The sequence below is a fragment of the Macrotis lagotis genome, chromosome 4 (genome assembly GCF_037893015.1).
Source record: "Macrotis lagotis isolate mMagLag1 chromosome 4, bilby.v1.9.chrom.fasta, whole genome shotgun sequence".
Lineage (NCBI taxonomy): Eukaryota > Metazoa > Chordata > Mammalia > Peramelemorphia > Peramelidae > Macrotis > Macrotis lagotis.
In genome coordinates, this window is record NC_133661.1 from 186,662,594 (window position 1) to 186,675,202 (window position 12,609).

Genomic DNA, 12,609 nt, shown 5'->3' on the forward strand with positions numbered 1-12,609 from the left:
ATTACCTCTCTCTGCCTTTGCCCATACCCATCTTCATTGATTGATTCCACTTCTCTCAGTTCAACTCTGGCATAAATTGTCAGAGGGATAATGACTAGTACCTAGATAAAAGATAGAAGGAAAATGGAGGAATAGCGTGAAAACTACGAATTTAATTTTTGCAGCAGGAATAAGATTCTTGAATTCAGGGATCAATTAACTACAATTTCTGTCTGCTCCCTGTCATGTAAGCAAATGAAAATCAGGTAGCCCAATACTGGACAGACAACAAACGGTAGGGACTAAGCCTTTCCCTCCAGTGTGGAAACATTAGTTTTCCTGTCCTCTTTAACTTAGGATAGATTCCAACAACAGAAAAGTTCCATGTAGCATTTGCTCATTCTCGGGAGTGGAACCATCACCCTTTAATGAAACAGGCTGGCAAAGAAGGAAACTTCCTTGCGAGTAGGAGTAGGAGTAGTGGTAGTAATAAAAGTAGTAGTAGTAGTAGTAGTAGTGGTAGTGGTAGTAGTAGTAGTAGTAGTAGTAGTAGTAGTAGTTGTAGTACTTGTCTTACTAGTTGTAGTAGTAATTTAAAAGACATGCAATTGAATTGAGACATTTGAAAAGCCCACCCCCAAAATGAACTATTTCATGAGTCCTTAAAAATATGCTGTTTCCAGCCTCTACTTTTGCTCTGGTGGTTCCCCCCCTTCCACCCATATCTGTGGTCTAAATCCTGCCCACCTCACAAAGACAAGCTCAAATGTTGCCTTTTCCCAGAAACCACCCTTGATCTTCTAGCAGAATGTGATCTTACCTTGCATGGAACCCTTAAAACACTTAGATCTTTCTCTTATGACTTGGAGACTGTGAAGGGATTTGAGATCATCTTGTCCACCAACCTGCCTGTTATATGGATCTATTCTGCCATAATCCTAATAGATGATCATCCAGCATGTGCTTGATGGGAGTGGTGGTAGTAGTAGTAGTAGTAGTAGTAGTAGTAGTAGTAGTAGTAGCAATACTTTCAGGTATGGAGAACTTCACTTCCTCAGGGGTAAGCAATATTATATCTTAGGACAGCTCTTAGAGTTGGGGAAGCTCCCAGTTGAAAATTGACATTTTTTTTTTGTCTCTTGAAAGCAAGCAAAGTCTAATTGTCTTTCATTTAATAGACCTTCGCTTATGTACAAAAGAAGATAAACCTCTCCATTTTTTTCTTCTCCAGATTAAATCAGACTGAAGACTTGTGTTACTGCACTGATCTCTTCTGCTATGCTGTATCCTTCTTCCTAGAAGGGATGACTACCCTATTCATTACTGTAGTTCCCCATAGTACCTTGCTCCATGATAATCTGTTGAATAAATGAACCTTTATCAGGTATATGAATATGAATCTACTGCACAATTTATGGATGACAGACTAAATAATCTCACCCTGAAATATCAACCACAGAAACAACTTTATAGTCCTCCTTCAATATCTCAGTTGGTAGAGATGAGGACTGTCAAGGTTAACTCGGATGTAATTCTTGGGTCACTAGGCTCAAAGGAGAGTAGTATTTTTTGTTTCCAAGCACTTTGCATTTTCTTTGATTGCTTATGTTTGTATTCTAACATGCTTTATTTACCAGGTAATCTAGAATTGTGCTGTTGTGCTACAGAAAGTGTTACTTAATGTTCTTACCTTCATCTTCAGAATTCATACAATACTTAACATTTCATACTGGTCATAAATTATTATCAAGAAATAGAGGCTATAGTATTTAGAGTTGGAAAGAACCTCAGCCTAGTCCAACCCCAATCCAACATTTTACAAATGAAGACGCTGAGACCCAGAAAGGTGGCATGCTTTGATCGACATCAAGATAGAAAATGGCAGAAACAAAGTACTCTGAACCCAAATCATACTCCTTTCTACTTTGCTTTCAATAAATTTAAAGTTATATAAATAAGAATTATCATATTGAATTGGCATAGAGGCAAACACATATGTTGGAGGTAAGACATAGTGAGAGATAGAAATCACCCTAAGGATGAAGTCTGTGAGAAAGAATGAAAGGGAATTGAAAAAGTTTGATTTGATTTTCAGTAATAGTAGTAGTAGAGGTAGTAGAAGAGGTAGTAGTAGTAGTAGTAGTAGTAGTTTAGATGAAAAATTGAATTTAGACCTTTGAAAAATTATTTCATGACCCTCTTAACATATGTTGTGTTTGGCTACTTCTGGGTGGTTCCCCCACTCAGAAGTGCTCAAGGGTGGAAGTAGAAGGGCACGGGACTTGGATTAGATTTAAAGAAAAAATTCCCCAAATTAGTTCCCCCAATGAGGAATCAGTTGCCATGTCCGTATTCCATAGTAGTTAGTAGTACTGCTGTTCAGCTACTTGTCATGATTATTATAGAGGCTAGCCATGATGTGAAACCAGTTGTACTATATAACTTTTGCTGTCTTTTTTAAGATTTCTTAATTGAGCATAAATTATTATTAGGGAGAATGGTGGAGAGTTGAGAATGAGGAGGGGAAGGGTTGTGATGGGGAGAGAGACAATACAGAGGAAAGAAATGTTTGAAGTTCTAGGATTGACTTCTTTACATGAGTTCCTGCCCACAATAGAACGTAAAGATCTGTATTATTATCAGAAGAAAAAAAATTTGCTAACCTGCCTTTCGAAACTTCACCTGAAACGATTTTCCTAAAGAACCATTGGAACTACTTAGATGAGGAGGTAACACAACAGCAACTTGTTTTTCACCCAAGATATATGAGAAAGTTTCTCAGAATGTTAAGGACACAGACACAATGATAAGTATCGATAGGAGTCGTGTCTCTAAAACGTTAGGTACCTCCTTCGAGCCGGAATCGAACCAGCGACCTAAGGATTCCTATAGTTATCCAACCTACAGTCCTCCGCTCTACCAGCTGAGCTATCGAAGGGGACACAGGAAAGAAGAGCCCTAGAATCCTCTTTATAGGATAAGTAATTCTGACAAGATTGGCTCCTCTAATAGCCAGGTGTTTGATTTTTTTTTTTAAAGAATATACTTAATGACTACTTTAATAACTAAGCATACTCACCGTTAATAATTAACCTATCACTTTTGACCTAAATTATTGCTCTCCTAGCTGGCAGATAATGACCCAGATGCAAATAAGCCCCGAATAGGACTCATCAGTGATTTGCCATCTCCTAGCTCCCAGGAGTTGGTTGCTTCCTAAGTACCTAAAGGTTCTTTGTAGGAGCTACAAAGGATCTTCTTGTGACTAGTAATGGGATCTGGAATAACTCAGACGCAATTTCCTGACTCTCTTATAGGACCCCAGGAGAAATCCTCAAGCAAATCTTGACCTAACCACACTCCAAAAAGAAAGCAGCACCAACAGGATGCTACCCCGGACTCTGGATTATAAATCACAGAAGGAACTTTCTCTAGAGCAACTCCTTCCCACTACCCTTCTTTGCTGTCTTTGAGAAAAGCTATAAAGATGTCTAACTAATTATAATATCATCATCATACTTTTATACCCCACCCAATGTGCTTTTCCTGTGTGCAGTCCGGGTAATCGTCTGCACAGTTCCCCCAAGACTACAAGATCCCTCATAGCAACAAGAACCTCCCTTTATTGCAAAATTAACATAAACAAAGCACCACTTGCTCTTTAAAAATTCTTGACCTGCTTCATTAGACAATTACCTCTTTCAAATGAGCCTAGCCTGCAGCCTAGCAGTTGGCTGAGTAATCATCAACTTTGCCTCTATGACTAGATGATCTTGGCATGAACCAGAACCATATAATTTGTTAGCACCCTGCCTCCTTTAAGGAAAAGAGTTAGCTGGGAAGAGTGAACCTCAAAACAATTAAGTGTTTAGCATTGCCTAGTTTCACATAGCCTAGCATCATACTTCCATTAAGGAGGAGCCCCCTAGTTGGATAATACTTAATATAAGCCATTGCTTGGTTTTTAGAAATGACTTGAGTCTTAATTCTTTATGATGACCGGCCTTCAAAATATTCTCAAACCTCATCAATCAGATTCCTTTAAAATGTAGAAACCTAAAATTGATGACACTTTGAATTCTGATAACAATTATCCTGAAAGAAGAGGAAAGTATAAAAGTCTGGTATCTTGCCTAAGAGAACAGTTTAGAAACAAGAATAGAATCTTAAAAGAACCACAAAAGTCAGCTTGCTCAACCTATACCTGAACAAAATTATACAGTAGCCTCTATAAATGGTCAATCAACCTCTGTTGACTTGATCCTACAATATATTGCCAAAAATGTATCCATATATGCCATATATTTAATTTAAAAAAAATTCTGGGGGCAGCTAGGTGGTGTAGTAGATAAAGCACCGGCCTTGGAGTCAGGAGTACCTGGGTTTTCAAATCCAGTCTCAGACACTTAATAGTTACCTAGCTGTGTGGCCTTGGGCAAGCCACTTAACCCCATTTGTCTTGCAAAAAAAAAAACCTAAAAATAATTCTGCCATCAATACTAAATCTGTCCAGTGGCTATGCTATAATATGAATTATGTCTGTTTTTTTAATTTGATCATTGCATAGGATAATGTACCCCCCTCCAAAAGAGATTAGATAAACTCTTTACCTTGACATTCAAGGTGCTTCAAAATCAAATTCCAAACTACTTTCCAATCTTCTCCTTTTTATGTACTCTGCATACACTATTAACTGGAATACTATCTATATTCATTCTTTCACTGCCCTTTCCTATTACTGTGCCTTTGTTCCTATAGTCCTTCCCATCACTCAAAATTCAAGTCAGATGCACAGTACAAGCACAGAAATATTGGCATAATCAAAATTATTGAGATCTAAGCTGCATTGTGAGTCTCTCATTCCCAGGCCAGAATCTGCTAGTAAAAATGGAAGTTCTAAGAAACCTAAATTATTAGTATATTCATTAAACATATCCTATCCATTAATAGGAAAACCATAAATCCCTTTACAAGAATCAAGTGTTATGAAGAAGTCAAAGACATTAAAGTGTCAATGGTTTTAGTCATAAGGAATTTGTCAATGACTTAAAAAAATAGAGTAGTAATAGATTGAACCTGATTTCTAGGTCCCATAAAAGAGGAGCTACTAAATGGAGACCATTATTTTTAAAAGTTTGACAGAGAAAGAAAAGAAATACAATAATAGACCAAAAACATAGAAGGATCATATTTGCTGTTTGTTTGTTGTTTAATTTGCTTTGGGTTGTGATTTGTTTTGTTCATAAGAAAAGTGAAGTCCAGCAACTGACAAAGCAAAATAAGTCTAATTCATTTTCCTTATAACAATCCTTCAAATATTAGGAAACAGCTATTCTCGCCCTATGTCTTTTTTTAAAAAAAAAAAGCAGTATTTCTCTATCCCAGGTTAAAAGTACAACCCCCATGTACAGGGCCTACCAATATAGTTCAGTCCAGAAACACTTAACTGTTATGTTTTCCAGTTCACCCCACCTTGGGCACCATGATGGTCCTCTGCTTCTGACAGCTCATTATATTTTTTTTGCCAAATTTAGTGTAAAAACCCAATAATTTCAGCCTCTCTGTAGGTTAAAAATCAAAAGAATCACCAGCTCAGCCTCTCCAGAAACAGAGTATTGGGATATACAACTATGTCTGATCCCTCCTATATCTTGTCAAGGTAAAATATTCCATATTCCTTTAAAAATTCATCTAATTCATAGGATTTCTCTCACCATTCTGGTCTTCCTCCTTCACCTAGTCTCCAAGTTTTTCAGTACTACATAAAACTACCATGCATCACAATTTCACAATGATTTAAGGATTATTAGATATTGTCCTAAGAAAAAAATCCTATTTAGTATGAAAAAATTAATTGTTCAAATTCAATGTTTTTTTAAAAATAAGTCCCTACTTTGCACAAGATGTACTAGATACTAGAGATAAAGACAAAAAATGAAAAACAGTCCCTGTCTTCAAACAACTTAAATTCTGTTAGAAAAAAAATATATATATATGTATATATATATATATATATATATATATATATATAAAGATAACCACACATAGCCTCATATGAGAAGGGAGAACACAAATAATTAGAAGTAATCAAGAAAGGCTTCCTATTGTAGGGAAGTTAATATACTGAACCTCGAAGGAAGCTAAACATTCTAAGAGTTGGGGAAAAAAAGGAAGAAATGAATTCTGGACTTGGAAAACTGTCTGGAGTAGCATATCGTTCAGGTGAGCAAAATCAGTGGTGTTCAGGAAAACAGGGTCTATAAATGTGATCATTTTCTAGCTGAAAGTCTAATAGTTACATTGGGAACTTCTACAGAAGTAAAAATACCATCATATGAAAACACATACAGTATATCCATTGTAGCATATCCTTTTACAGACTGTAGTCAAGGGGTAGGGATGTGATGTTGTTTTCAAAATTTTTTGATATCTGGTGCAGCCTACATACACTCTGGGTCCCTTGCCCTCTCACTCTCCCTGACAAGTTGCATAACCAGAACAAAAGCATATCTTCTCTTCTGTGTTTTAAACCTTAATGCTGTTAGTGCAAGCCACAGTGTCCCCTACCCATCAATGACTAAATTATCTCTTCAATATCATCTAACCATTACCAGTTAATATCTTGTCAATATCATCTATGACATTGATTATTGCCCAAGATTCATTTTACCAATTGCCATTAATCAGTTTTTAACAAAAGGTTGTTTATTGAAAAGGTAAAGCAAGTTTCAAAATACTAATTACCATCCTAAATCATGGGAATAATGGCTCCTATACCTTATCCCCTTAATCTCTGGAAAAGTGTTCAGTACTCAAACTTACAATGGTTATTAGAAAGTGTTTACCTCAGAAAGTTCACTTCCAAATCCATAGTCCACATACTAATTGTTCCTTTATCTTGGTTTCTAGTCAAATTCACTGTGGGATGGGATCCTGTAAATCACTCTTCATTGAATTCATTTGCCATTAAGCTGTGGTATGGCCTCCAGGTTCAGACATACTGTGGCTCACATCCTCTCTGTTTTGAAGCTCACAAAGTCAAAACCAATGCCAAAACATCTTACTTAGGGGCAAGAAACTAAAGGCAACTCAGAGACCTGAGCAAGAGCAGGGCTATGTGTTCTTTGACCTTAACCTGGGTGAATGAGCCAAAGGCTTCTGTGGGCTGAAGCACCACATGAGTTTAGTTTCTTCATTGTAATTCTTCTCTATTCTAATGAAGTCAGACCAAAAAAAAAATTCCTCCAAGGACTGTATATGAGCACTTAGTTCCATCTAGACAGCAATATAAAACACACACGTGCACACACACACACACACACAGTGAAAATGACCTGGAAACAGTGGTAGAATACACATATGTACTCTAAAGTAGAAAGCAGTACCCTCCAAGTATCCCTGGCAGTGGTCCCAGGGATAGATACATAGCACTGGAATAAAGAGAAGACTTCCTCCTAGATCCTGAGCTGTTTATCATTCATTTTAACAAAACCTAAGAGGAATGTAGATCTATACACAGGCGAATGGATAGCTAGGTGGTAAGGCAAATAGACTGTTCAACCGGTAATCAAAATGACCTGAGTCTGCATCCTCTCTTATATACCAGTTGTGTGATTCAGGAAAAATCATTTACTCTTTCTCAGGCTTAGTTTTCTGTTCTGCAAAATGAGATGATAATAGTAATTATCGTGAAAGATGTTTGTGAAGAAAAAATGGAATAACGACATTATAATACACTGTGGTGTACTTTGCAAACAATGTTCTTTATAAGTATCAGTAATTGTTATAAATTATAGAACTTTTATAAAGAGCTTGTTTTAAGTTAGGCTCTGTGTTAAATGGACAGTGGGAGAGGGAATGAAATTCAAAAGATAAAGGGGAGATGAAAAAGGAGGAAGGGTGAGAATTGAGGTTCTGGAGGCTCTGCGAATATCCTTGGAGGTAGTCTGGTAGCCAGGATAGTTTCAAAGTAGAAATCCAAGGTTTGCCAGAAATGATAGTTTGAGTGGAGGGCTACGATAAACAGAAGGCTAGAAATGCGTATTCAGTTTTTGTGGACAAAATGGGAAGATAAATAGATTACTTAAAATGCCAGAGTCAGAATCTTAAAAGAATTCTCTAGTGTACAGACATGATCTTAGCCAGTCTCTTGCAGTCTAAGCTCACCTTCCCAGAGACACCCAATGTCCCCTTCTCCAGCCTGTATCCAACATGTCTTTGAATTTTCTTCCCTTTCTTGTTTTCTATATGTGTTATGATCAAGTAATGAGCTCTCTGGAATGCACTTTACTTCCATTAATTACAGGATTCAAGGTTGTGAACGGTAGAGGTGAAATGTAAGACCACATTAAGTAGCCAAAGCTGAGAGAATGTTTTGCAGATTTCGGACCTCCTTTGAAACAACTGGCAACTGGCAACAGTCGCACCTTAGTTTGTGGCTACCTCCCAACTCGATAGCTCTCTCTCTGTCTCCCTTGTTGCAGCATAATTTAGCACAAAATAGGAGAGGTTTACCCGGGTCTTATTTAGAGATTAGACCAAGCTTCTTCAGTATTACAAGGCATCTTTGTATTGGGTTCCAGGTGAGCTGGGAGCCAGAATGTGGAGAAATCTCAAGTACCTAGGAAAGGCAGGTTCTCTGACGAGAGAAATAGGAGCAGAAAAGAAAAGCTTCAAAGAAGAAAAAGGAACCTTTGGGATTTTAGCGCACCATTTCTTCGCTCTTTATCCAGGTGGGGACCTCTAGAAATAATTATCGGACAAAGTGCAGGCACGGAAGTGACTGGAAGCAGCTTCTTCCGGGGCTCGGAGAAGGGCGGAGTTTGAAGATTATATATCCTTTCCCTTCCCCCCCCCATCAGATCGACCCCACCTCGAACCAGGCCTTAGTTATTCATAAATCTGAGTGCATGCAATTTGTTTTTCTTGCACCGATTCCTCCAGGATATCATTCCAGAAGAGGAGTATCCAGCTGGGGCTGGGCCCCGCAAGAACCCTCTCACATCTCGGATCCTGCAGTGCCAATGCACAGCCGCACTCTTCCCGGGACTGAGTAGACTTAAGACTCGCGGATTCCTAACGTGGACGCTTCCCTTCTGCTATAGAAGCTTTCCTGGGCGTTTACCGGATTTAGGGAATTCTGTTCTTGGATACAGCTTGTATTAAGGTTCTCTATTTAGTGACTTCCCATTTGTCGAGGCACAGAAGGAATCTTAAATTAAACATGGTGGGAAGAATGTAAATGTTATAGCCTGAGTATTCGTATTAAAGAGAAAGGTAGAGGTTTATTTCAAATTCTGAATTTAAAAAAACACTGTATCAGGCCCCAGCGAGATTTGAACTCGCGACCCCTGGTTTACAAGACCAGTGCTCTAACCCCTGAGCTATGGAGCCAGATGTGAAAAAGCCTTTAATTTGTGCTTTAGAAAGAGACTTTTTTTGTTTTTTTTTTTCCAGCTAAATAGATGGGGGGGGGGGGGGAATTTTCATTATCTATTAAATATTCAAATTTCAGCCCTAGAGGAAAAGGGAACCTTTAGTTTAGCTATGGATCGGAAATTTATTTTCAATTGTAGTATTTGAAAGACGTCAATCTCCAAAGATTTCTTTCTGGCAACTGTTTTGCAATGCATATTCAGCTGGACCCGAATTGGGGAAAACGAGTTCAAATACGACTTCAGCCCTTATATGAGCAGAGCCGAGTCACTTAACCTGAGTGCCTCGGTTTTCTCTGCGGCAAAACTGTACCTCACGTGGTTGTTGTGAAGATTAAAGTGAGCAAAAACGCTTGGCACAAACACTGGAACCGAGTCTTTTAAAATGCTATTCCCTTTCACTTCTTTGCTCCAAATTTCTTAGTTTCTTTACTGAATTCTTTCCTGGTGTGATTCCAAGATTTATCATACTAAGTTGCCTTTCCTTTGGGCGCTCCCCAGCTCCACAATAGCCTCTATAGATGTGAGTCAAATTACCGAGGTTCGAGCGCTTACCCGGCTCTTAATAAGTATTTTGGGGGCTACACATCTGATTTGAGCATCACATAGTGAATGAAGTCAGCAAATATTTATTAAGCGCCAAGTATTATGTCTTTATGTTAAAAAAAAAAAACCACACAATTTCAGGTACATCTCGTGCAATATCCAAAATCTCGGTTGAGGGAACTAATTTTCAAAGAAGTTTGTTATTTGGTTCGAGTGAAATTGTTAGCTACTAATAGCTCCAAATTCGAGAGGAAATTGATAGAGGCTATGTGCCCTTTCTAAGATAGAAGTTTAAAGATTAAGTCAAGATTCAAATAATAAAGCAACTGTGGGCTCGTCCGGGATTTGAACCCGGGACCTCTCGCACCCGAAGCGAGAATCATACCCCTAGACCAACGAGCCAGTTACCTGATGGACCTAGCTTTCGAATTTCCTTTAAGGCACTTTTCCTGGAGGTAGTTTTATGTGTATGTCTACGGTTAGAGAAGGAAATAAAGAATATAGGTTGAAATTATGTTTTGTTGAGTTTTTTAACCACAGATTTCTCAATAATTTTCTCTATGATCTGTTCTTCCCAGCCGCTCCATGCAGTTGTCTTTACTTCATTTGAATCATTTCACCCTTATACACTTCCACTCTTTCTTTTTCCTTAACCCCGGAGATACGGCAGAAAGCGATAGATAATAGTCATCTGAGTGGGGATCAAATTGGGTAATGAAGAGAGTAAAAATGGCCACTCTTGGATCCAAGATTCATTTATCTTTCCTAACCTAACAGATTTATTCAGCACAAAAACAAAAGTAATTCAGTAGTTAAATGCTTTCTTCAGTATATACAATATACAGAATAACTAACAAGACTCTCTCATATCTATGTGGTTTTCAGGGCCTATCTCTATTTAAGCATTTATTGAGTGGTTTCAACATCTTTCTGTTTTCTCTTCCAGTATTTGTTTCATGTAAAACTGAAAACCTCCATCAACCATTATTTCTTGGAATCTAACAAGTATGTTTTTTTCATCTATTTGCTTTAGTCTAATAGAAATATGTCTGTAGGAAATTATCTCAACCTAGGAACCTTCCAATAAGGGAGGGAAGGATGAGACACACCAAACAATAAAACATAGGTGAGGTTTGGGGGGATTGTTGTTTTTTTAGAACTAAGTAACATTGACCAAAGTTCTAAGTAGGAAATGTTAAAGTCTTTTAATTTTCCATGGATATTGGTGTAGCATTTGCTTATATTATTTCTAACTAAAATTACATATGCCACCCACTTTTTCTGTCATATATTTCTTGAATCTTTAAATATGTAATGCCCTTCTTATTGTGAAAGTTCAATAATTATTCCACAAGTCAGTAGAAAACTTTTGTGCATACTTTTAAGAGGATTGTCACAGATGTAGAGATGCACAGGTTTTCAACGGGAACACAGTCATTTGATCAAGACTTGGAAATGGCTGATGAGATAAGACTGTGAGGCTCCTAGGAAAAGTCATTAAGTTCAGGTTTCCCAAAACAGAGGATAAAGGGTGGTAAAGATGATTGCTAACCATGAAAACTGTTTCTTCTTGCTGTAGCCACAATATATTCCAAAGATCTATTCATCCCAAAGGTAGAACAATGGGCTTTGACTACTGGGGATTCAGGGATCACTTTTAAAGTCCACTTATCAACCCAGGAAATTTCTTATCAACTCATAAGTCACCTATCCTTAGCACAGTGACTGGTACATAGTACCCTTCATAAATGCTAAATTGACTTAATCTTTTACTTCCTATCTTTCACATCAGTGATCCTGGGGACTGAAAGTTGGAGAATGGGAAAATGAGCTAACTATCAAAGACCTGAAGGACTCTTATCTTATTTGCCTAAATCTGTTTGTTAATGATTGCTCCACCTGTCTTTATTGTATTGCCAGTAAAATTCCACCTCAGTGGTATATTCAAGGCTTCCCCCAAACAAGGGGTCCAGTCTGATTCTGAAGAGGCCTGGAAACTCCAGATGGATTTTTATAAGTAGTTTAATAATCAAAGTGAGATAATCACATGGGGCATTCTAGGGTGGTGACAAGACAACATCTTGGAATTCCCACCCAAAACTTCCCAAAACCCTGTAGTAGTTATTGAAATCAGTCAAAGTGAGGGATTATAGATTATATCAGTGTGGATTGGCTGATATTTTGGGGTTTACTCTGGTCATCACTGGGCTCAAAGATCTGGTTGCCTTATATTAATACTATCAATTCTGTTTTGTTTGGATTCCCTCCCCATTCCTCATTCAAGGCCTTGTATTAGTCATTGTTGTCATGCCTCAGAGAACGGAGGGGTTTTTTTAATTACATTAATCTTGATTTACAATATTCATAGATTTCATTATAGGGACTCTTACTATTATAATTATGGCTTTCACTGATAAAAACTTTTCCGGAGAACCCAAATTATTCGTGTTTATTTACTGTTAGACTCTTTTGCTAGAAAACTCACATCATCGTTTTTTCATTACTTAAAGGGATCCACATTATAGCTTTTACTGATAAGGACCCCACAGTTATGATAAAGAAATTTTGACTAATGAGACAAGTTAAAATGCTAGATTCTCATTTCATATTCATAACAAATTGTGTTTATGGTTGATATAAAAACTTTGCT

At 37.6% G+C, this 12,609-nt stretch overlaps 1 long non-coding RNA gene and 3 other non-coding genes across 4 annotated transcripts in view; 1 reads left to right on the top strand and 3 right to left on the bottom strand.

Moving 5' to 3' along the window:
* Positions 1-2,827: 2,827 nt before the first annotated feature.
* On the bottom strand, positions 2,828-2,917 carry TRNAY-GUA (transfer RNA tyrosine (anticodon GUA)). Its single transcript is given in 2 exon segments — positions 2,828-2,863; positions 2,881-2,917. It is a non-coding gene; the product is annotated as a tRNA-Tyr (tRNA).
* Positions 2,918-8,852: 5,935 nt separating this feature from the next.
* LOC141520147 (uncharacterized) overlaps positions 8,853-12,609 on the top strand; it is a 5,236-nt gene continuing 1,479 nt past the window's right edge. The window contains exons 1-2 of the long non-coding RNA XR_012477551.1: positions 8,853-9,145; positions 10,906-10,964. This is a non-coding gene — a long non-coding RNA (uncharacterized LOC141520147). The remainder of the gene's footprint in view (positions 9,146-10,905; positions 10,965-12,609) is intronic.
* TRNAT-UGU (transfer RNA threonine (anticodon UGU)) lies at positions 9,300-9,372 on the bottom strand. Its single transcript has one exon. It is a non-coding gene; the product is annotated as a tRNA-Thr (tRNA).
* Positions 10,290-10,361, bottom strand: TRNAP-CGG (transfer RNA proline (anticodon CGG)). The gene has a single exon. It is a non-coding gene; the product is annotated as a tRNA-Pro (tRNA).